This window comes from Panthera uncia (genome assembly GCF_023721935.1).
Source record: "Panthera uncia isolate 11264 chromosome A1 unlocalized genomic scaffold, Puncia_PCG_1.0 HiC_scaffold_17, whole genome shotgun sequence".
NCBI classification, from domain to species: Eukaryota; Metazoa; Chordata; class Mammalia; order Carnivora; family Felidae; genus Panthera; species Panthera uncia.
In genome coordinates this window covers 6,902,163-6,925,888 of record NW_026057577.1, presented here as the reverse complement: position 1 = coordinate 6,925,888, position 23,726 = coordinate 6,902,163, and the positions used below count along the sequence as shown (strand labels likewise).

Below are 23,726 nucleotides of genomic sequence, written 5' to 3'. Positions count from 1 at the left end.
TGTGATAAAATATGGCAGGTCTTTACTGTAAAACTTTTTCCATTTTAAAATGCTCTTTAGAAAGTCCCAGCTCCTTAAGAAAAGGAGAATAGCACCAGTATTTATAGTACAAAAAGCACTATTATTTATAGTACAAAAATTGGTACTTTGTGCACTACTCGTTCTTTACAGGGCACCTATTGTGTGTACAACTAGTAGAAGGAATAGAAAGCACAGGACATGCAGTTTTATGATCTCACTGACATGACACAAATCCAGTAATAGAGCTGCAAAAGTCAAATGCCAAAAGGGGGTAACCTTCATTAATAACAGCTGAAGCTAACTTTGGTCCCACGTCTAGCCCTGATGAGAGGAAGGTTCCTTTCTTATTTAGCCCAGAGCCCTTCTGGAAATGAAACCCTCCCCGACTCGAGTCCACACTTCAACACCCTAGACTAGTTTGGTATCAGAATCCTTCCAGCTTCTAACAGCTGTCCAGAGGTTCTGTCAGAGCCACAAACTATTTTAAGGTAATTACAGGATGTTCTTAAGTCACCATTCTAGTCATTTACTTCTTTCACTTATGGAATTTCCAGGAGCAGTGATACAGTAAAGGCAAATTACTCTCTCTCCTGTGGAGCGTGAAATTACTATTCCTTTCCTCCTCCTCAGAGGGAAGTAATTTCCCATTTCCTTTCCTTTCTACACCAGTCTAGCTGCCAGTGACCCTCCGTTCTAAGCTGAAGCTGCCGGTGGTGACGTGCAACTTTCAGCACACTTCAAAGCAAAGACTGAGACTCTGGGGGTCGGAGGAAGGAGAATAAACATTTTATTTCAGGAAAGAGAAAATTATAACCACTTATTCGAACTGGAATAGGGTTTGCAGATAAATGTAAACCACCAAAACCAAACAAACACCCCACAACATGCCCTTGCAAACGCTTCTTCAATGAATACTACTACTAAAGTATTTGGTTTACATGTTTATTGTATTTGACTAAAAGAACTACCCTTATCATGTGCAGTCAAAAGAACACAGGCTGAACTGAAAAGAAATTCAATAACTGAAAGTTTTCTGAAAAATTTAACCCAACGGAACATATACCTTTTGTATTACCTTATTCAAAATTGTGCCAGCCACTTTATCAGAATAGCAGTTTATCAGAATACTGATTAAAAGAATCCAAAAACAAAAAAAACAAACAAACTGCGAAATTAAAGAAAGCAACAGAGTTAACATCTAATTATCTTTGTGAAAGAAGAGTTATGGTCAGTAAGTTAGAGAAAATCACAACATAGTGTTAAACCATTTAAATTTTCCATTTAGAAAACTTAGGTCTGCGCTTTTAAAATGTTGGTCAACAGGCAACGGTCTGTGGTGTAACATACCAGGTATGGCTATAAAGTAACTGAGACGGATCCCACAAACCACACATGACAATCAGTCTCATTGCTTTATAATCACACCAGGTACAAACAGTTTTAGAAACCAGTTCTGAGGCTTCCTCTTGAAGACTCAAGCTGGAAAAGGAGCAGGGAAAGCTTCACAGGTAGCCCAGGGAACCAGTCCATGTAATTTTATTCATTCAAAGAACACTAAATAAATGAACACCGCCTAGTTTCAACTGGAAAGCTGTTTGGGAAAAGAAGCATTTAATTATTTCAACCATCCATTCAACGATATTTATTGAGCACATACTATGATCAAGTTTCCCAAATGTTCACATTTTTTAAAGATTTTATTTTTAAGTAATTATGTCCACCTTTAAAAAAAAATTTTAATGTTTACTTATTTTTGTGAGAGAGAGAGAGAGTGTGTGTGTGTGGTGGGAGAGGGAGGGGACAGGGGATCTGAAACAGGGTCTGTGCAGACAGCAGAGAGCCTGATGCGGGGCTTGAACTCATGAACCGTGAGATCATGGTCTGAGCTGAAATCAAAGTCAGACACTTAACCTAACTATGCCACGTAAGCATCCCTGTTCACCCTTTAGAGGCAGAAAATTTACCTGCTGTGAAATAAGAGAAAACATAATATGTTAGTTTCTGCCCCGGTTCCTGGGACAAAGCTCCTAAAACACTTGCAATTTCCTAAGTGATAAGAGCATTAGGAGCATCTTTTGTTCTGCTATTTGGTCCTTGACCTTGAACCTTGACACAGGGTTTCTAAATCCCTTGAAATTTCCTGGGTGAGACAAGAGTCTTCTATTCTAATGAGGGGACTCTTGGTGGGCTCCTGGATAGCTTTAGAAAGATCAAGCCATGAGGAGAAGCTTGGAACTTTTAGCCCATCCCTGCCACCCTCTGGGCAGGGGAGAGGAGCTGAAATGGGAGTTAATGACTGATCACGCCTAAGGGATGAAGCTTCCATTAAAACCCCCAAAAGTGTGGGGTTTGGAGAACTTCCAGGTTGGTAAACATGTACAGGTCCTGCGAGGGTGGAGTGCCAGCAAGCCCTTTCCCACATACCTTGCCCTATGCATCTTTGGCCACTCCTCTGTATCTTTCATAATAAACCAGTAAATGTAAGCAAATGTTTGCTTGAGTTCTGTGAGCCATTCTAACAAAGTTTTGAATACTATGTGGGGGTTGCTGGGAACCCTGATTTACAGCCAGTTGGTCAGAAGTACAGGTGACAACCTGGGACTTGTGGCTGGCTTTATGTGGGGCAGGGAGGGGGCAGCCTTATGGGTTTGAACCCTTAACCTATGGGATGTGATGCTAACTCCAGGCAGACGGGGTCCGAATCCAACGGAATTCTAGGACACCCAGCAGGTATGGCTAAGAATTGCTTGGTACAGGGGAAAGCCCCACACATTTGGTGACCAGAAGTGTCACAGAAGTGACACTATATGAACGGTACAGGAGACACAGGAGTGTTTTTTCCTTTATACCTGCTCTTGATTTTGTGAAAACTGCATTTACCCTCAAAGAGCAAAGGAGAATCCAACTATGCTTCAATTAAAAAAAAAAATAGCCTAAACAAAGTAATGGATAAATAAAAGGTATACCTATTATTATTATTTTTTTAAAAGAGTAAAGGAGAATCTTAAAGGGGCCGGAGAGAGGAGCCCAGTGCAGGTAGTCTCATCAGGTTAGTACAGAGGAAGAGATTGCTAGCAGGATAGGGAAGAAGGCGAAAGCAGTGCAGGTCAAGCAAAATGAAGAATCACAGGAGGATGTCAGAATACTAGCAAAATCACTCGGTTCTTAACCACTTCTGACAGTAAATCACTTAGAGAACCTGATGGTAGGAGACCCCTCCTACAAGAGAAGTCCCAATTCTACTAATTTCAGGAGAGATTTGTGGATCTCCTCACTCCCCACCCCTAGAGATGATCTGGGTTGAAAGACCCTGATTTAAGGATGCCTCTGACTCTTGACTTTTAAAGATCTGGAAGTCTTGGCCAGCTTGCAGGAGGATACTAATGCCAAAGTATAAGCTTCGAGATAAAAGCAGGGTTGGGTCAAGCAGAGACTGATAAGAGTTGAAGAGTAATTAGACTACAATGATATAAACATTCAAGGAGAGACAACATCCACCACCACTAACCCTAATCCTAATAGATATGGCCTCAGAATCTTCAGTACTTCACATGCCCAGAAGCCAGGATTAATTTACCAGGGATGACAAGTAAGTAAAAATCTAGGGTGATCTCTGCTTTCACCTATTTGCTTAAAACTTTCTCCACTTTTATTTTTTAATGTGAATCTAGATTTCCACTGCTTGAGTTTGGCTACTTTAATAAACAGCTTTTTTTTTTTTTTTTTTAATTCTTTCTCCTTTTGAGAATTTTCAAACCCCAGAAGAGTTTCAAATCATGACATTTCCTCCTTAAATACTTCAGCATTATTTCCTAAGAACAAGGACACAATTAATTTATCACATTCGAGAAACTGAACTCTGATACGACACTGTTCTGTAATATACGGGCCACAGTCAAATATCTCTGCCCAAGTCTAATGAAACCTTCAGAATTGTTTAGTGTAGGTCAGTGCAGTACCCAGGATGCAATCAGGCCTTGTGCACCTCGTGTTTAGTTGTCTTGTCTCCTTTGTCTCTGATAATCTAAAGCAGTCCTCAGTCACTTTTGGTCGTTCATGTCATTGACCTTTTTAATGAGACCAGGACATATGTTTTGAAAATGTCCCTCAATCTGGATTTGTCTGATTGTTTCTGATTACTGACCATGATTAGATATCTGAAGTAAATGTTTTTTGGCAGAAATGCCACACAGGTGATGCTGTATCTGTCCTTCTAGTGTTCACATTGGGATGTACCTGTCAAGTTTTACCTTTATTGGTGATGGTGAATTTTAACACTTGGTCAATCTGGTATCAGCTAGATTTTTCAACTGCAGAAAAAATATTTTTTTTCAGATTACTAAACAATCTATGGGGTGATGCTTCCAGATTATCTAGCTCTCCAGTAAGCTTTTATTCAGAGCTCTCAGCACCCATTAAAGCTCACTTGAATCAGTTACTACAACAGTGTTTACAAAATGGTGATTTTCTAACAGTATAATTTCTTCTACATTTGTAAAGTGCTTCTATAATCAGAGGCATTAGCATATTTTTCTACTTACTTTTTTTTTCCCATTAAAAACCAGAACTGCTGGGTGGGCAATGTTTTGTAAAACAGAGCTCCCTACTTGTAGCAATTCTATTTTTTAATGAGAAAAAAAAAAAGGTAAGTAGAAAAATACGGTAATGCTGCTATAATCCTGATCACAAAATCAATTTTTCGGGACCAAAGATACCTAAGAATTAACCTCCGTTGGGCCCTGGATCAGAATGTCTAGGTTCAAACCCCAGCATAAAACTTAACCTCTATGAACTTCAGTTTCTTCTAAATGAGATGTTACCTGCAGGACTCACGGCAGATGCTCAGGAAATGCTACACCTCACTGAGCTAATCCCACTTCTACTATTCTTCTTCATGGAAAGCACATGAAAGCATCCTCTGGAGGAGACCAAAGAGCTCCTACCACAGAAGTTTGGAACTCCTACTCCCTCTCGTTAATCTCTCCAGTCACCATGGGAAGCACTCAGGCACCTGCTGACCACCACAATCCTCCTGGCTTCCACAGGGATCTGTACTTCAGCTCAGGGAATCCCCCAGTTGGGAGGTATCAGAAACCCACCCCCTACTGACACACGGCTTCTTCCCCTCTCCTGGGACTGACTGAACCTTGGGGCAAGTCCAGTTCCATTGGGCAGCTGAGACTTTCACCTGAGAAAGGCTGAGGCAGGAAGAAAACACAAATGAGCTGTCTGGGGCATCAGGCCACAAGTGGAGAGAGGTGCTTTTACCATAAGCAAGCAGTTCTACTTTTTTACTGTAATCTTACCATTTTTTCTTTTTAAAGAAAACAACATCCCTGTACAAAATCCCATTTAGCAGAGGTTTTACACCTTAACAGATGAACATGTTTGTTAGGTTCAAATCAGCTGCCGAGGTTTCAAGGAAGTTTCATGCTCTTAGATAATTTTAGTAAATTTCCCATAAAAAAAAGTTCAGGGAGCTGCTGTATTCCCACATAAAGCATTTGCAATGATACTTTCATAATTTCTGGTAGGTTACTATCAATGGCATCAGAGTTACTCCTATAGAAATCAATGACCTATTTTTACATGTAAAGCAGAACACTACATACTTTAGGTGAAAGAATTAAAATTGCTTTCAAGTTCTAGAATGGCTGCTGCTGAGAGAACAGATATAATTCAGGGATTTTTTTGTAACTCAGTCAAGTTGCACAGATCGGCAAAGCCTGGCGTGTCTGTGCCTCAGTGAGTCTGCTCGCAAGTGGTCTGAGGCCTTCTCTTCACTCTCCCTTTCACTGACTTAAGTCCTTCTCAAATGTTTATCTACCATATTTCACTGCTTCAAACCCAGTACTTATTCTTCTCCGACCCCTTGAAGAACTCAAGGGGGAAAAAAAGGATATGCTACGTTCTTTTATGAAATGAATACATCAATAAATCTGACAGAGGCAGATGACAGGTTATAGCAATTACAAACATCCTGCTGAGATCTGTCAGTGTTTTTTCTAAAACCTAATTTGTCATACCACTCTGTTCAAAGCCTTTGATATTTGCAAGAACATGGACGGATCTAGAGGGTGTTATGCTACATGAAATAAATCAGACCAAGAAAGACAAATGCCTTATGATTTCACTCATATGTAAAAAACAAAACAAATGAACAAACAAAAACCAGACACTTAGAGAACTGGTAGTTGCCAGAGGGGAGGGGGGCTGGGGGATGGGGGAAATAGGTGAAGGTGACGAAGAGGTACAAGGTCCCAGTGATAAAATAAGTCACAGAGATGAAAAGTACAGCATAGGGAATACAGCCAGTAATACTGTGATAATACTGTATGGTGACAGATGGTGACTACACTTGTGGACATGACAATAGGCACTCTTAACGGACCAAATGAAACTGGTGGTCACGGGACCAAAAGAGTGGCTCATGTGGCCCAAGCAGAATGGAGGCAGGGCACCCAGAGGAGGAGGAGAACTGGGAGAAAACGGAGCTAGGGCTCAACTGGAAGCTTCCACAAAACCAAAGTTCAGGAGGACAGGAGGGGAAGGGAAGAAGCAATGGTTGGAGAACAGGACACACTGGACCTGAGACCAGAGATGTACCTCTGGGACATACCAGACAATGGGGTTTTAGGTTAGGCCCTTTTCATGTGGATTCTGCGGCTGGCCAGGATGACGGCAGCGCTGTGAGTGGGGGAAATGAGTGTGTGGGGCATGAGAATGAAGGGTGAAGTTCTGTCACTGTGAAAGTGTACTGGTTTGAAACCAGCTGTACTGAGTGGAGAAAACATTAGCGTTGTGGCATCCAGTTGGCGCCCATGGTTGCACGATGCTGATGAGTAGCTCTTATTGTGCTCAAGTTGAACCTGAATCTCCTGCCATGAGGCCGACATTCAGGGGCTCAATGTGTGAGCTGCTGAGCGACTTCAAAGTCACTTGATAATTCCTGACCGATATTTGGCTGCAGTCCATCCTCAGAAAGAATGAGGGTCTACTAAACCCTCATTCCTTGATTCCTCCAGCAGGAAGTTCTTCAGACTCACACCAAGTAGAGCAAAGGCTCCACACCCAGTGCTCAAATGCCAGTTTCTTTCCTTACTCCATCTCCTGTGTGTACTCATCATGTAATCTGTTTGTTTCTCCCAAGTCAAAAAAGGAAAGATGGTAGGAACAAGCCTGGCATGGAAGATAAAGCCACTTTTCTCTTTCATCTAGAGGCAGAAAGGGAGGGAGGGGGTACCTGGGAAGACAATCACTGGTCAGCAGAGTCACAGAATCTTCTAATTAAGAGAGATCTTAGGGGTCCTCTTCAACACAATACAAATAACTTACCGTTTTAGGTAGCTAGTTCTATGCACAGGTAGTTTTAAGTATGAGAAAGGTCTTCCCCCTAATTAAAATCTTGATTCCTAAATGCCCATTGGTGGCTCTTGGTTCTCTTCTCTCAAGAACCACCACCAAATAAATAAACTGCATTTCACTTATCGATGGTATAAAATATCATCAACTGTGAGGTGTATCGAAACTGTGAGGTGTATCGTATATATCATGAAAAAAATCCTGCCAATACGTTGGAAGATGCTGGCAAATGTAAGAAACACCCCAACTTCAAGCTGTACATTATGGAATGGAAGAAAATTCCTCTTCCGTGCAACAGTCCTTCAGATAGTCAAAGACATCTCTGGTACTCCACTTCGGACTTTTCTCCATATTAACTAGTCCTAGAATCCCAAATTATTCATTTAAAAAAATTCTTTTTTAATGTTTGTTTATTTTTGAGAGAGAGAGAGAGAAAGAAAGAAAGAAAGAAAGAAAGAAAGAAAGAAAGAGCAAGCAGGGGAGGGGCAGAGAGAGAGGGAGACACAGAATCCAAAGCAGGCTCCAGGCTCTGAGCTGTCAGCACAGAGCCTGAAGCGGGGCTTGAACTCACGAACCGTGAGATTATGACCTGAGCTGAAGCTAGATGCTTAACCAACTGAGCCACCCAGGCACCCCTAAAAAATATTTTTAAAGAACCTGACATAGAAAAGCTGGAAGTATTGTATGAAAATCTCTCTTCCCCAAACCGTTCAAGAGAAAGTTACTGGAGTGATGGGTCATCCCCTCCAAACACTTAGTGTGTACTCTCCTACAAACAAAAACCATTTGTGGACAGAGTACCACCACTCAAACCAGGAAATGAACACGGACACATTACTACTGCCTCATCTCAGAGTCCATTCAAGTGTCCCCAGTTCCCAACAATGTCCCTTGGAGCAGGTCCGGATCGGAGCCACGCACTGCATTCAGCCATCACACCTCATGACTCGCTGTCAGTCTGGTACAGACTTTCCTTGATGTCCATGACTTTGACACTTTTGAAGATTATATACAGCCCAGTGACTCTGCAGAATGTCCCTCATTCTGGATTTATCTGGTGTTTCCTCAGGGCTAGATTCAGGTCATGCACTTCTGGCAGCAACATCAAAAGAAGCGATGCTGTGCTTTTTCCGGTGTGTCCTACCAGGTGGTGGACAGTTATGACACATCTCAATACTGATGAAGTTCACTTTGATCATGTGGTTCTGTACAAGTGATGTTCTCCAGGCATTTCCACTGCAAAGTCACTCTTCTCCCCCTTTGGAATTAATAAATATTCTGTGGGGAGGAGGTATTTTGAGACTAGGTAAAATATTGCATTCCTCATCAAAATTTCAATTTACTCTTTTACTTTTTAGATTAGTATGAACTCATGTTTCTTATTTTACTTAATGGGCTAAAATCATTACTAGCATTATTCACTTTGATGCTCAAATTCTAAATGGTAAAACACTGTTTACAGATTTTTTTCCATCCTGTTCTTTTGTGGACATCATTTTTTCAATGCCTTTTATTAAAATAAAATGCTAAAAATGCTAAAAATGAATACAACCCATCCAATATCAAGAGCAGCATGAGGCTTACCTCTCCCTACATCTGAGTATTATGAATATCATGATATTCTGAAAATTGTGCTCACAAGGATACGGCCTGAGTTTTCAACATATTTTTAGCAGCCATGGCTCACGTTAGTGTACGCAGAGCTTATAGGATGGAAGGTTCCTACTTGGAACTGTTACCTAAGCCAGGTCTCCATGAACCCGTTACTAATTTTTTGAACCCACCTACAGGTTCACTCAATAAGTATTTTCTTTTTGTTGTTACATGTGTTCCAAGATCCACCTAGTTTTGTGTTATTTTCAAGCTAAGATACTTACATTTGTATTTTCTTACAAGTTTTTGATAAAAGAATTTTAAATGGGAGGAGAAAGAAAGGTTAAGTACTGAGTGGGGCGTTCCACCCAGGGAAGACATGCAAGGGAAGCAGCCTCTGTCAGCTGGCATGCTGACCATCGGCACTCTAAAAGCCTTCAGAGCTGTTATTTGTGTTTAAGAATTTGTAAGTCTGAGAGCTCTGTGATCAACAAGAAAACGGATGGTGGGAGGTGGGAGCCAGCTTTCTCACTTTTCAAGTGGCAGTTTAAGGTAAGCAAGGGCCTAGCATGATGCAAGTGGTCATGGATTAGGGTTGGTGACATCGGGATGAATGCATTCTTAGCTTAATACAGACACAGAAGGTTACACACAACAGTACTTATGGATACGTGTATGTACAAGAGCTGGAATACATACATAGATCTCCTTGCTCTGTCAGCTGAGAGGACCCAGAAGCAACAGAACCTCATAGAAATGAGCACATCTAATGCCCAGAGCTTGGCTTCTAGTGTCATTCTCCAAAAACAGAAACCAGGCTTCCTGGGAGAAATGGCTGATTCTCGGGCTGGGACAGAAACTATATATAGGACGAGCCCAGAGCATCTCACAGCACCAGAAAGGAAGAAAGTACTCAAAAACAAGACAGACAAAAAACCAATACCCATGGTAATGGGTGCATGTCAAAGGACGCAGGAGCCAAGTGAAAGAGCTCCTAATGGCCAAATATAATTTAATTTGAGCAACAAAAATAAGCCCAGTAGTATTATATTACAATACGAAGTATAAAATAAATATCCATGAGTCCAAACTGATATAAATAAATGACTGAACAAATTAATAAGTAGAGAAGAAACAAATTATCCATGCAGAATAATTCCAGATAAGTAACATTCTGCCCTAAGGAGGGGAAGCTGAACTTCCCCCTCCTTAAGTGTGGGCTGTGCATGGTGACCTCCTTTATGGAAGAGAGAGAAGAGGAGGAGCTTTCCAGTGGAGAAGGCTGAAAACACACCTGACAAACACCAGGTGACCAAAGTCTACACCAACAGTGATCATTCATGGTGATAATATGTATCCTTGATAGGATGTTGAGAATGACACTTTACTCCTGTGGTCTTCCTCTCAAAAACCCACGTCCTCAGTCTAATCATGAAAAAAAGATCAAATAAATCCCAACTGAAGGACATCCTTCAAAATACCTAACAGCACTCCCCAAAACCGTCAAGGTTATCAAAAACAAGGGAAGTCCATGAAAGTGTCACAGCCAAAGACTAAGGAGATACAACGACATCCCCTCCTGGATAGGACCCTGGCACAGGCGGAGGACATTATGTAAAAATTAAGGAAATGTGAATCAAGTACAGACTGTAGTTGATGATGATGTACCTATACTGATCGGTTCATTAATTATAACACACGTACCACACTGTAAGATGTTAGTTACATAATAGAGGAAACTGGGTGCAGGTCTATGGGAATTCTCTGTATTATCTCTGCAATTTTTTTTATAAATGTAAAACAGTTCTTAAAAAAATACAGTTTATTTAAAAAAAAAAGACTCATTACATAAAAGAACATCTTTCCATCAGGAAAAACGGAGGCTGGAAAACAAAGTCGCAACACTTTTTAAGGTGCTGAAAGGAAAATACCATCAACTCAGAATTCTGTGTCCATGTTCTTGAAAAATGATGTCAGAAAAGGCACTTTCGGATAAACGATGAGAGACTTCATTCCCAGCAGATCTGCATTATGAGAAATGGTAAAAACTACCTACGTTGACAGGGAAAGGACACCAGACGAACCTGGGACCAGGGAGACAGAGGAACAAGGACACCAAACATGCTACTCTGTGGGTAAATATAAAAGCCTATCGTTTTTCTTTCATCATTTTGCCATTCCCATCCTCCCCGCCCTCTACCACCACCGAGGGACCCCCTTTCATTCCTCCTCTACACATCCCACAGACTTGGGAGTGTGACAGTGGGTCTCAGAGGGGCAGAAAAGGCCTCTCGGGACAAGTCCGCAAACTCTGGGGAAGGGTTTTATACTGCCACACAGACGGACAGGTGTCATTGGCACTCGGGAGGCATGGGCCTGGGAGACTAAACGCTATATAACACCAAGGACAAACCTGCAGAGCAAAGAATTATCCTGCCTCAAATATCCCTCACTCCCCACGCCCTAAAAACCCTGACCTGACGAGCACGAACACTGTAAGGCATCAGTCAGTGTTGGGGCCTCCTCACCGGGCCTCGAAGGCATGCCACCACCATCCCTAGTAGCCTGGCCTGTGGGACTCATTCTGAGCTTGCAACTGCAAATCCAGGTCAGCAGCATGTGAACAGCTATCAAGTAAGAAGTGTCTTCCATCCTGTAAACTTTGGAATGGATTTCTACGCTATTCTAAACCTCTGTCAATCCCTTATATGATTCTGGCTTCCTCCTCTCTTTCACTGCTGGTGAGGAAAAGATAAGCACAAGAAAGGTAAAAAGGCAAATCAAGTGATGAGTTTAAGCAACCGTCTTGGGATACAGAGCCTGCAAGGTCAGAGATAGCCTGCAAGGTCAGAAGGCTAGTAGATACATTGTCTCAAGTCTCTGGCAGATGGAGGGGCTCTTCACGGCCACGTAAATTAAGATTCAGAGAAGTAAAGGAAAACTTCAGAGCTTCTAGAAAAGTTTCTGAATGGAATCATCAGCAGTTATTCTTTTACAAGTGATTTTTATTTTTAAAAAGCTACTGCTTAAGTGTTTCAGTTTTTTTGTTTTTGTTTTTTTTTTTCAGTTTTTATTTCAATTCCAGTTAATTAATATGTAATGTTATATTAATTTCAGGAGCACAAAATAGTGATTCAATACTTCCATACATCACCTGGTGCTCACAATGACAAGTATACTCCTTAATCCCCATCACCTATTTCCCCCATCCCCTACCCACCTCCCCTCTGGTAACCATCAGTTCTCTATGGTTAAGAGTCGGCTTCTTGGTGTGCCTCTTTTTCCCCTTTGCTTGTTTGTTTCTTAAATTCCACACGATTGAAATCATGTGGTATTTGTCTTTCTCTGACTTATTTCACTTAGCATTATATTCTCCAGCTCCATCCATGTCATTGCAAATGGCAAGATACCATTACTTTTTATGGTTGAATAATATTCCATTGTGTATATATACCACTTCTTTATCCATTCATCAATCAATGGACATTTGGGTTACTTACATGTCTATTGTAAATAATGCTGCTATAAATATAGGGGTGCATGTATCCCTCTGAGTTAGTGTTTTTGTATTTTTTGGGTAAATACCCACTAGTGCGACTGCTGGATTATGGGGAGGTTCTATTTTTAACTTTTTGAGGATTTTCCATACTGATTTCCACACTGGGTGCACCAGTTTGCATTCCTACCAACAGTGCATGTGGGTTCCTCTTTCTCTGCATCCTCGCCAATACCTCATTTCTTGTGTTGCTGACTTTAGCCATTCTGACAGGTGTGAGGTGACATCTCACTGTAGTTTTGATTTGCATTTCTCTGATGATGAGTGGTGATGAACATCTTTTCATGTGTTTATTGGCCATTTGGATGTCTTCTTTAGAAACATATTTGTTCATGTCTTCTGCCCATTTTAAACTGGATTATTTGTATTTTAGGTGTGGAGATTTAGAAGTTCTTTATATATTTTGGATACCAACCCTTTATCTGATCTGTCATTTGCAAATATCGTCTCCCATTCCGTAGGTTGCCTTTTAGTTTTGTTGATTGTTTCCTTTGCTGTGCAGAAGCTTTTTATTTCAATGAAGTCCCAATAGTTTATTTTTGCTTTTGTTTCCTTTGCCTCAGGAAACACATCTAGAAAAGAGCTGCTACAGCCAATGTCAAAGAGGTTACTGCCTATGTACTCTTCCAGGATTTTTCTGGCTTCAGATCTCACATGTAAGTCTTTAATCCATTTTGAATTTCTTTTTGTGTATGGTGTAAGAAAGTGGTCCAGTTTCTCCAACATGTCACTGTCCAGTTTTGCCAATACCATTTGTTGAAGAGACAGTCTTTTTCCTACTGGATATTCTTTCCTGCTTTGCCAAAGATAAAGGGACTATATGGTCATGGGTTTATTTCTGGGTTTTCTATTCTGTTCCATTAAGTGTTTCAATTTTACCTTTTTTTTTTTTTTTTTTGCTAATTCTGAATTTTCTAAAGAGTGTATGGATCACATGGAGAAATATCTGCCAACTCCGGCAAAAAGATACACACAATTTAAACACTTACTTCCTGCCACAGCAGTGCATTTAAACTGCAGGCTCCATCTTTTCTGAGGCAATTAAATCCATATTCAGTAAGATCCAAAAAACTTTAAACACTAAAATAACAGTATGACTATTATTTATTTCTTGATGGTTTTTTTTTTTTAAAGGATAAAGATACTAGATTAACACTAAGTGGCCCAAATTATTGATATTTAAAGATATTTTGCAGGATGTTTAGATATACCTTTACTGGCTTTCATAAAGTCATCTTTTTATATTCACAAAGTGAATTTCTGATATTTTACAAAGTGTGATATTTTTTAATTTATTGCTACACAATAAACATAGAGCTAGGTAAGTTTTTTTTTTTTTTTTTTTAAGAGAATATGATGGGAAAAAAGATGAAGGGCGATTCAGCAAATCCTGTTCAACCAGCCAAAGGAACAGTAAGAAGGACCTGATACTGCTGATTGGTAAGATTGAAAAGCAACATTATTATTTGGTTACATCTTTATCTAAATTACATTTTCCTACTAACAGTGAAAAGAATGTCCACAGATTTATCCACAGATTCTTACAGACACACAGATAGAAGTATAAGACATTTCCAACTTGATGATTTGATACAATTTAAGACTGTTAAACGGTAACAGAAAAGCCTAAATTTTTAAAGTCCAAGAAAATAAATCCTTAACTTTCAGACAAATGTACATTACTTTAAACTATCCAAGAGCCCATAACTTCCCTTTTATATATACTACCACACATCCGCTAACTACATTACAAAGAACTCATTCTACTAACTAGAGGTAACAAATAAAACCACAAATTGAGCTGTCTTTCCTGTCAATGATGTCACAGACACTGCACTGGGAAAGATGTCCTTCAGGCCGCAGATGAAGGGCATTCATTAGAACCAACACAAGCAAGCTCTTGAAACATCACTGACAAAGGAAGAAAACAAAATACTGGTACTTAACACTGTAATTTTTAAATCAGTTATAAACTCTATCCTTAAATGGAAGGAAAAGCTCAATAAAAACTAAATATTTTAATAAAATAATTTCAATGCAGTACACACTTATTTTGCTCAAGGCATTCTGCTGACCACTGCAGACAATGGGAAAGGCACACTTTCACATAAAGAAATGAGCAGTCTTTTCCCTTCTGCCAATCAAATACGCAAACAACAACATAAAAGGAGAAGGGTGGTACTGTCAGAGTGGTACAAAAAAAGGCCCTCTGAAGACTGCAGAGGCTTTCAACTGTAAACTCACTGAGGGCATCATCCAGGTGTCTTTTGGTTTTGGACTCTTACCAATTCGTATTAGTTCACATTACAATGCACAGCACAGAGGGGTACAAATCTAAGGTTTCTTGACTAAAATGGAGGGTAGGCAGAATTGACATGCGAGCAGGGGAGGGCTAAGACATGGATCTTTGGGTCCACTCTAGGAGATTATGGGTTATAAGTTGCAGGGGGCATCCAGTGCCGCTGGTGCAAGGGTCCTGGAACTTCAGGTGGGCAGTGCCACCCCACAGGGAGAGAAGGGGGTCTGTGGAGGGACAGGGGCACGATGATGAGCCAGGACAGCAAGCGCTTCTCAGCATGTAAGGAGTACAGCAGAAACAGAAGAGCACAGAGCTGTGACATGTTGAGCATTGTTGCGCTGAAATGCCGGAGGCTGGAGAAAGTTTGAGATGATGTATGTGCCGAGCCTGTGCTGTTTAATCTCACCCTCTTCCCATCCATCCCAGTCTCACTTGGCTCTGGGCTGAAACAGGATCTTCCTGTAACCAATGTCTCACTGACACCATGAGAAATGCTAATCAGCCAGGGGCCAGTTTCCCAGGGCCTTCCTGCTTCCAGGCTCTTCCCCTAGGGGGAGGCGACCCATGCTTTGTGGGGCCTATTTCCCCACTAGTCCTTCCCTCTACATCCCAAACCCGATGCCTCCTGCTGGGTTTCCCAAGCCCACACTTAGGTGCCAGAGAAGCCAGGAAGAACTTTCTAGCTGCTCAAGACAGCAACCATCTACGGAGAAGAGCTGCGAACTGCCTAGTGCTGTGGCCTGGCCAGTGTGTGACACCACACTGCAGGGCCCCTAGCAGGGCGCTGGGACCAAGGAGGCACTCGAGTTAGGTGACATCAGGCTTGCCGGCTGAGAACTACACTTCCCTTGTCTTTCCAAATCCCTGCCATCACTAATAACTGGTCCTTACCTTGGGCACATGTCTGCTTTGAGGATGAGGCCTTTTAGCCCAATTCACTATTACCCTGTCCACCCCTTCAGCCAAACTCCCCTCACTCTCCAGTACCTAAACTTTGTGTTTTTCCCACCTCAGAGCCTTCACCCCTGAGGATTCTTCTGCCTAGAAGACTCTCCTCAACTTGTGATTTCCTATCCAAATGTCATTTCCTCAGGGTGGCCCTCTCTGATTCTGTGGATTTAAGTCTCCTTCATAAAGACTTTTCATCATTATAATTTTTTTTTAATGTGTATTTATTTTGAGAGAGAAAGAGAGAAGAGAGAGCGCACGCACACGAACAGGGCAAGGGCAGACAAGAAAGGAAGGAGACCCAAGCAGGCTCTGCACTGTCACCAAAGAGCCCGACGTGGGGCTCAAACCCACGAACCATGAGATCACAACCTGAGCCGAAATCCAAAGTCAGACGTTTAACCAACTTAGCCACCCAGGCACCCCCATAATTATGATTTCTAATTCAGTGTTTATCATCTCTGCTTGATTTTAACTCCATGAAAGCAGGTATCATGTGGGTCCTGTTTACATCAGGAGAACTGACAGGAGCTCAAAAAACTATGCTGATGAATTAGCATATAGAACCCCAATCCCTCTGCTTGCTGTCAGTGGGCCCACAGCCTCATTTTCTACCATTCATCCTCAGACTCCTGCCCCTCCAGGCAGGTTTCTGACTCATATGATTACCCTACAGACTGTCTTTGGTCAAATCCTGACCACCATTTAGGGCCCAGCACAATGAAAGCCTCCACTGTGAAGTCCTCTGATAAGTTCCTTCCAGCCATCAGAGTCAGTAAGTCTTCCTTGGTATCACTAGGTCTTATCCTGTTAAGTCAGCACTCAGTGGGTCCCAATTATTTCCTGCATGTTTGTCTCTCTGTTGGAGTAAATGTTCCTTAAGAGCATGTACTTGCATATACTTCTTCTGTAGATCCCTACAGTGTCCATCACAGAATGCTTGGCACAGAACAAATGTAATTTAATACTTGTTGATTAATTATTTTATACTAAGACCAGAAGAATGAAGAAAGTATACTCAGAAATTAAAAAAAATAAGTACTAGTCTTAGAGAAACATATTGATTTCATAATTACAAAAGAGATAGTGCTCACTCTATAGGCACAAGAATAAAGAATAACAAAAACGGCACAATTTAACAAATTCGTTATCGCAATAAATTCACAATCATCCTGTTAGGTGATTAGGCAGGTGCTCTCACTGTTTTACAAACGAAGCCAATGGTTTATCTAGAGCCCCAAAGCCAGTCGTCAGTGGGTCTAGGACACCAATTCCAATCTTGTGACCATCAATGCCAAACTCTTTTCATTATTTTATAGTATTTTGTTTTTGTAACTAAAAAGATGAGGAGAATGCCATGGCAAATTACAGGTCAGTGACACACCCTTAAATATGATTCTGAAAGATAAATAAAAGAGTGGGATTCCTATAGAAACAGAGATCTGTAAGACAAAATACCCCACAGTGTTTTTATGAGGTGATGAATATGTTAACAAATGCACCACCACTGGAGAAGAGACTGAAACCAAGAGTGAATTCTGTTTGGAAAACAGAAGACAGAACAAAAGCCTAGGGGCTCAAAGAAGAAAGGGCAAAAACTCTTATGGAGAAACATCCCAAACCCTTTCACACCCCATAATGAGCTTGTTTGCACAAAATGGCATTTTAATTTTTCTCTAATTGAAAGTCAAAATTAGGAGCGCCTGGGTGGCTTAGTCAAGCGTCTGATCCCCTCAGGTCATGATCTCACGGTTCCTGAGTTCAAGCCCCAAATTGGCCTTTGTGCTGCCAATTTAGAGCCCACTTTGGATCCTGTCTCCCCGCCTCCCTCTCCCCCTGCCCCTCCCTTGGCTCAAGCATGTGCTTTCTCTTTCTCAAAAATTAACATTTTTTTTAAGTAAAAATTAAAATTGTTTTTCAGAAATCTTTTCAATGAATGGATTTACTTCCACTGCTTTTAAATACAAACATGCTTTCATTTAAATAATCTATGTAACTTTTCAGATTAAATAAACTACACCAATCTAGAGCAGTTCGGTTGCAATAAAGACTTCCTAACTCTAAAAATATATAACTAACCTCTGTGTTTAGGTCATGACTTGAGAGTTAATCTTTTTGTCTCAAACACACAGGCACTTAGCATGTCTCTACTCAAGCAAAGTGACTGTCTTTATTTTCACATTTTAATTGCTTGCATTTTAATATCATTCTATCCTTATATGCTCTTTAATGTCCTACCCTAAATACTTAAAATGAGAACCAAAGTCACAAGAGATCACCTCATGAATACTTGCTGTAAGTTTCTCAAAGTAAGAATACGTAACGGCATACAACTCAAAGAAAACTTCCAGTTTAAGAACCTTTGTGTTGCTTCTGAACTTTAGCCTGCATTACACTTTTTTTTTTTTAAATGTCTACACCCAATGTGGGGCTCAAACTCATGACCCTGAGATCAAGAGTCACACGCTCCGCTGACTGAGCCAGCCAAGCACCCCTGAACTTTTGAACAACAGCTGAATGAAGTATAACTTACATGCCATCACATCCACTTTTTGTAAAGTGTAAATTCGATGGTTTTAATAAATTTATGGGGGTGTGCAACCACCACCACAACTTAGTTCTAGAATATTTCTATTATCCCCAAAAGTTCCCTCATGCCCAAATGGTTAATCTTCACACCCAGCCCCCAACCCACACACATCCACTGACCTGTGCAGCTTCTGTCTCTTTGTGACTTTTCTAGACATTTCATGTAAATGAAATCACGCTATATGCAGAATACATGCATTTCATGTGGCATAATGCTTTTGAGACTTATTGTTGTTGCAGGTATCTGTAGTTAATTCCATTTAATTGCTGAACTGTATTCTGTTCTATGCATATGCCATGTTTTGCTTCTCTACTCACCAGCTGATGAACATTCGCATTGTTTCCACTATTTTAGCTATTGTAAATAACGCAATGAGTATTCACGTACAAGTTTTTGTGTGGATATTTCATTGTTTTCTTTTCTCTTGGGTAGATTCCTAAGAGCAGGACTGCAGAGTCATATGGTAAATTTATGCTTAACTTAAAAAAAAAAAAAAACCCTTCCAAACTGATTGTACTATTTCACATTCTTACCAACAATACATGAGGGTTTCAGTTTACCCACATCCTCAATAAAACGTGGTAATATCTGACTTTTTTTATTATAGTCATTCTAGAGGTATGAAATAACATCTCATTGTTGTTTGTTGTTTTGATTGTTTTCTAATGAATAACGAAATGGTTAATCATTAAATCCTTTGCCTGTTGTAAAATTAGGTTGTCTTGTTATCAATTTATGAGTTCTTCATATACCAATCATTTATCAGATCTATGAGTCAGAAATCTTTTCTCCCAGTTTGCGGCTTGTCTTTTCATTTTCTTCATGGTGTCTTCTGAATAACAAGGTATTTTACTTCTGATGACTAACACTGTTTTTGTCTTTTATGGATAGTGCTTTTTGAGTAAGAACTTTCTGTCCCAAATCACAAAGACTTTCTCCTATGATTTCTTGTACAAGTGTATATAGTTTTACTTCTTACATTTTGTCTAATATCTATTGTGAGGTAACTTTTATACAGTATAAGGTAAAGGTCTTAGTTCCTTTTTGTCTTTTGCATCTGGCAAACAACTGTTCTGGCACCACCTGCTGAAAAGACTATCTCTTCCCCACCAAAATGTCATGGCACCTTTGCTGAAAAGCAAAGGAGTATAAAAGAAGGATTTTACTTCTAGACTTTCAATTCAGATCCATCGGTCTAAATGCCTATCCTTTACGCCAATGCCGCAATGCCCTATGATTACTGAAGTTTTTAAATCAAGTAGCATGAAGCCTTTCAACATCGTTGTTGTTCTTCAAAATTACCTGGGCTACCTTAAGGACTCTGAATTTGAGGACTCTCTTAACAATTTCTACAAAACATCGTATTTGGAAAGTTTTCAGTTATTAATTCTTGAAATATTTTTTCCTGTCACTTTCTCTCCTCTCCTCTGGGAGAGGGTCCCACAGGCCTTTGAGCTTCTGTTCATTTTCTTCAAAAAATTTTTTAAAACTTGTTCTTCAGAGTGGATAATCTCTATTGCTCTATCTTCAAGCTCACGGATTCTTTCTTCTGCTATTTTGAATCTGCTGCTCAAGTCCTCGAGTGATGTTTTTCATTTCCAAAATCATACTCTTCAATTCCATGATTTCTACGTGGCTCTTTTTGGTAAGTTTTACATCCTTTATTGAGAGTCTCTATGCATTGGCTCATTGGTGCCATTTACTGTTATCATGTTTCCCTTTACTTCTTTGAGCATACTTAACATTAATCCCTTTGAGGTCTGCCTCTGCTAAGTTCACACCTGGGAACACAGAGGCAGGTTCTGCAGACTCTTTCTGAGAATGAACTGCAGTTTCATGCTTCTTTGCACAGCCTGTCATCTTTATGCTAACATTATGAAACAAGACATTTCAGACAATATACTGTTGCAACTCTGACTTCTGATCTTTTTTTGCCTTTAAGGTTGCTGTTGTTGTCTTGTTTGCTCGTTTTGTTTAGTAATGTTACTGGGCCACACCTGTGAAATATACTTCCTCTCTGGTGCACAGCCACTGATGTCTCTGCTCAGTTTCATATTTTTTCAATATTCTTTTCTTCCTTCTTCTCTAGACTAGCTTCCTAAGGACTGCTGTTTCTCATAGAAACTAGCTGTCAGCCAGTTCCTGGACACAGGTGGTACTCAAACATCTCAAATTAGTCAGGCTTCTGTCATCTGCTAATGGATCTGGTTGTCAGGAGAGAAAGTTCAAAGTTCTGGCCACTTCCAATCCTGCTTGGGTTACTTCTATAGGTCCCTTTTGAGTCTCCTATGTGTGTGCACATCATAGTCTCAGGGTCATCCAGGAGTGTAAACAGCTCCAGCTCAGTGGTCACCACGGAGCGTATGGTCTCAGGCAAGAACACAGCTGGCTACAACCTTGGGCTGGGAGAGACAGACACTGGCCTTTCTCTATCTCCCTGTCCCCACAAAGTCACTTCCAAGGACAACAGGTCAGGCATGCGTATCACCCACCTTTCCGTCCCTGCAGAGCAAGCTATCAGACCTTGCCACTCGCTCCACTCTGGCAGAAACTCCATGCAGCATAGCCTGGGGAGTGTGGGAAGCAGCCCCTGGCCAAACACCACAGCTTCCCATTGTTCTTACCCAAAGTTTGGCAGTTTTTCAAAACATAAACGTGCCTCAGATCGTTGTATGCCTCTGGCTGATTTCCAGAACACTGAAGTGGATGCTTCTGTCAGTTCTGTTCAGTTGTATACTTGCTTTCTTTTAAGAAAATTTGCTGATCTCCTCACTTGGTCACAGCCAGAGATGCCACCCTTCTATTTACCTTTTGATCCTTTATAGAGCTTTTCTTTCTTAGGAATTTTATTTTGACAGATTTCAAAAACCAAAAAATTATAGAGAATACAATGAATATCTCTGTACTCAACCCTCAGCTTAAGAAGTGACACATTACAGATATGTCTGAACCTCATTTATTCTCCCTGATCCTACTTAAATTTCCCTCTCCGGAAAGAACCATGATCCCAAAATTTGGTATTTGCTAATCTAATGTGTGTTTTTGCTATTTCATACCTATATACATGTGTATATGGCAACTGCTGTCTTGCATTTTTTTAACATTCAAATGCTATTTGTACATATTCTTCTACAACTTACTCTTTTTTGCTCATTATTGTGTTTTGGGCATTTATTCATATAAATACATGTGGCTTTAATTCACTGACAGTTAATTGCTATACAAATATGCCATAATCACTCTATTCTCCTGTGATGGACATCTGGGTGTTTCCAGTACTTTGCTGTTACAATGCTACTATGAATACTCTTGTTTGTGTCCCATGCACATATCCAGAGTAACAAGAGGATGACAGAGAGGGACTGTAAATGTTTGTGTAACTGTGTGAAATCTCCCACTGGCTCCCACACGGCTGGAGGTAGAAAGTGGGAGATCTCCTGAGAAGGATAAACAGTGGTTATCCTTCACACTGGGGATGCATGGCCTTTCATAGAATCTAGGTTTAGAGTCACAAGAGGCCTTCCCAGACAGGAAGCAACTTGTCCTATGTCACGGAGCAAGTCAGTGGGAAATTTGGGACTAAAACCTAGGTTTCCTGTTTTCACTTCCTTGTTTCTCAAAGCAAGATCTGTGGACTAGAGGCATTAGCATCACCTGGAAATTTGTTAAAAATACAGAATGTCAGGCTGTACCCCAGATATGCTGAATCAGAATTTGCATTTTAACGAAATGCCCAGGTGGTCTATCATACACTGAAGTACTGAAAAATACTCTAGAGTATGTATATAGGCATGAAATTACTGTATCACAATACATGCATTCTTTAACAATATCATGTAATGCATTCAAATTTCTCTCTGAAGTATTGTACCAATTTATTTTCCCACCTTACTCTGATTTTTTAGGTGTCTAATTAGAACATGAAGCCATTTCTTACTGCTCATACATCTACTTTTATTCCATTTGCCTCATCAAGGTTCCATTTCCTAAGAATATATCCACAAACTCTAGCCCTAACTTTCCCTACCTGTGCTATGATACCCTAAGCTGTAATAAAAGGATTACATGGTTAAGTAAGTTTGGGAAATCACAGATTAATCTAGGTAGAACAAGTTCTTAACTCTAACACTCCTCAGAGGCCTCAGAATGTCTACCAGGAGCCACTACAAGTAGACTACATTTCAAGCATTTTCCTAAATTTATTTTACCATTTACCTTTTTTCTGCCATGGGTCATCTACGAACATATATGAATTAACTTACATTTCAAGGAACACAGATGGAAATCTGTGCTAATTTATACAGGCTTCTTTCCTTTTTAAAACAAAAATCATTTAAAAAATAAAAAAGGGTATCAATTTCCTCTCTTATAATCCTCAGATCTCATATTTGAGAAAGACTTGTTCTAGCTACTTCTCTGCAGTTTTGCATATGTAAAATAACATCACCAGAAAAGAAAAATATATTTTGCTCAGATGAGTTTCTCCCTCTCCATTTTTCTTCATGTTTTCAGTAAGAAGAAATCAGTATGGAATGATCAGGTCCAAAATTTCAAATAGTTTTTCTTGACTCTGAAACAGCCAAGGAGAACAAACTGGCACCTGCTCTGAGGCCCAGAGCAGAAAAGCCACTGTCTCTAGTCCAGAGTTTCCACACAGATGGCCAGCTGAATCAGACTGGCCCTTAATCTCCTTTTGGTTTCCCTGAAGAAATTAAAAGTTACAGGTCTCCAGAGATCCCTGGAGAGTGAAAATCACTCATTCTTGCGATTTCATTACTTATGCTTTCCTACAATTTCAGTTTTTCTGCAGTGAGCATGTGTCAGTTTTGCAACTACAAAAAATACAGTCCTAAAAGGTTTAACCTGAAAGGAAGAAAAATCACAGAATGAAATTTAAATCCATCTCATTACTCTATCAAAATACACACAAAAGGTGACTCTCAGTGAGGATGAGGATGCCTTTGAAAGGTAATGGTCTAAAATGGATTACAGGGGCGCCTGGGTGGCTCTGTAGGTTGAGCGTCCGACTTTGGCTCAGGTCATGATCTCGCGGCCCGTGAGTTCGAGCCCCGCGTCAGGCTCTGTGCTGACCGCTCAGAGCCTGGAGCCTGTTTCAGATTCTGTGTCTCCCTCTCTCTGACCCTCCCCCGTTCGTGCTCTGTCTCTCTGTCTCAAAAATAAATAAATAAATAAATAAATAAATAAATAAATAAATAAATAAAATAAAAAAAAAAAGGATTACATGATTATATGATTAAAAGTTAATTCTTTAAATAAGTCATTTACCTTTAAAATACTTATCAACACAGTGGCGCCTCAGTGGCTCAGTTGGTTGAGGATCCAACTTTGGCTCAGGT

At 40.3% G+C, this 23,726-nt stretch overlaps 1 protein-coding gene across 1 annotated transcript in view; it reads right to left on the bottom strand.

The window, feature by feature from the left end:
• RNF130 (ring finger protein 130) overlaps positions 1-23,726 on the bottom strand; it is a 108,386-nt gene that overhangs the window by 49,430 nt on the left and 35,230 nt on the right. The gene's annotated exons all lie outside the window — the stretch shown is intronic.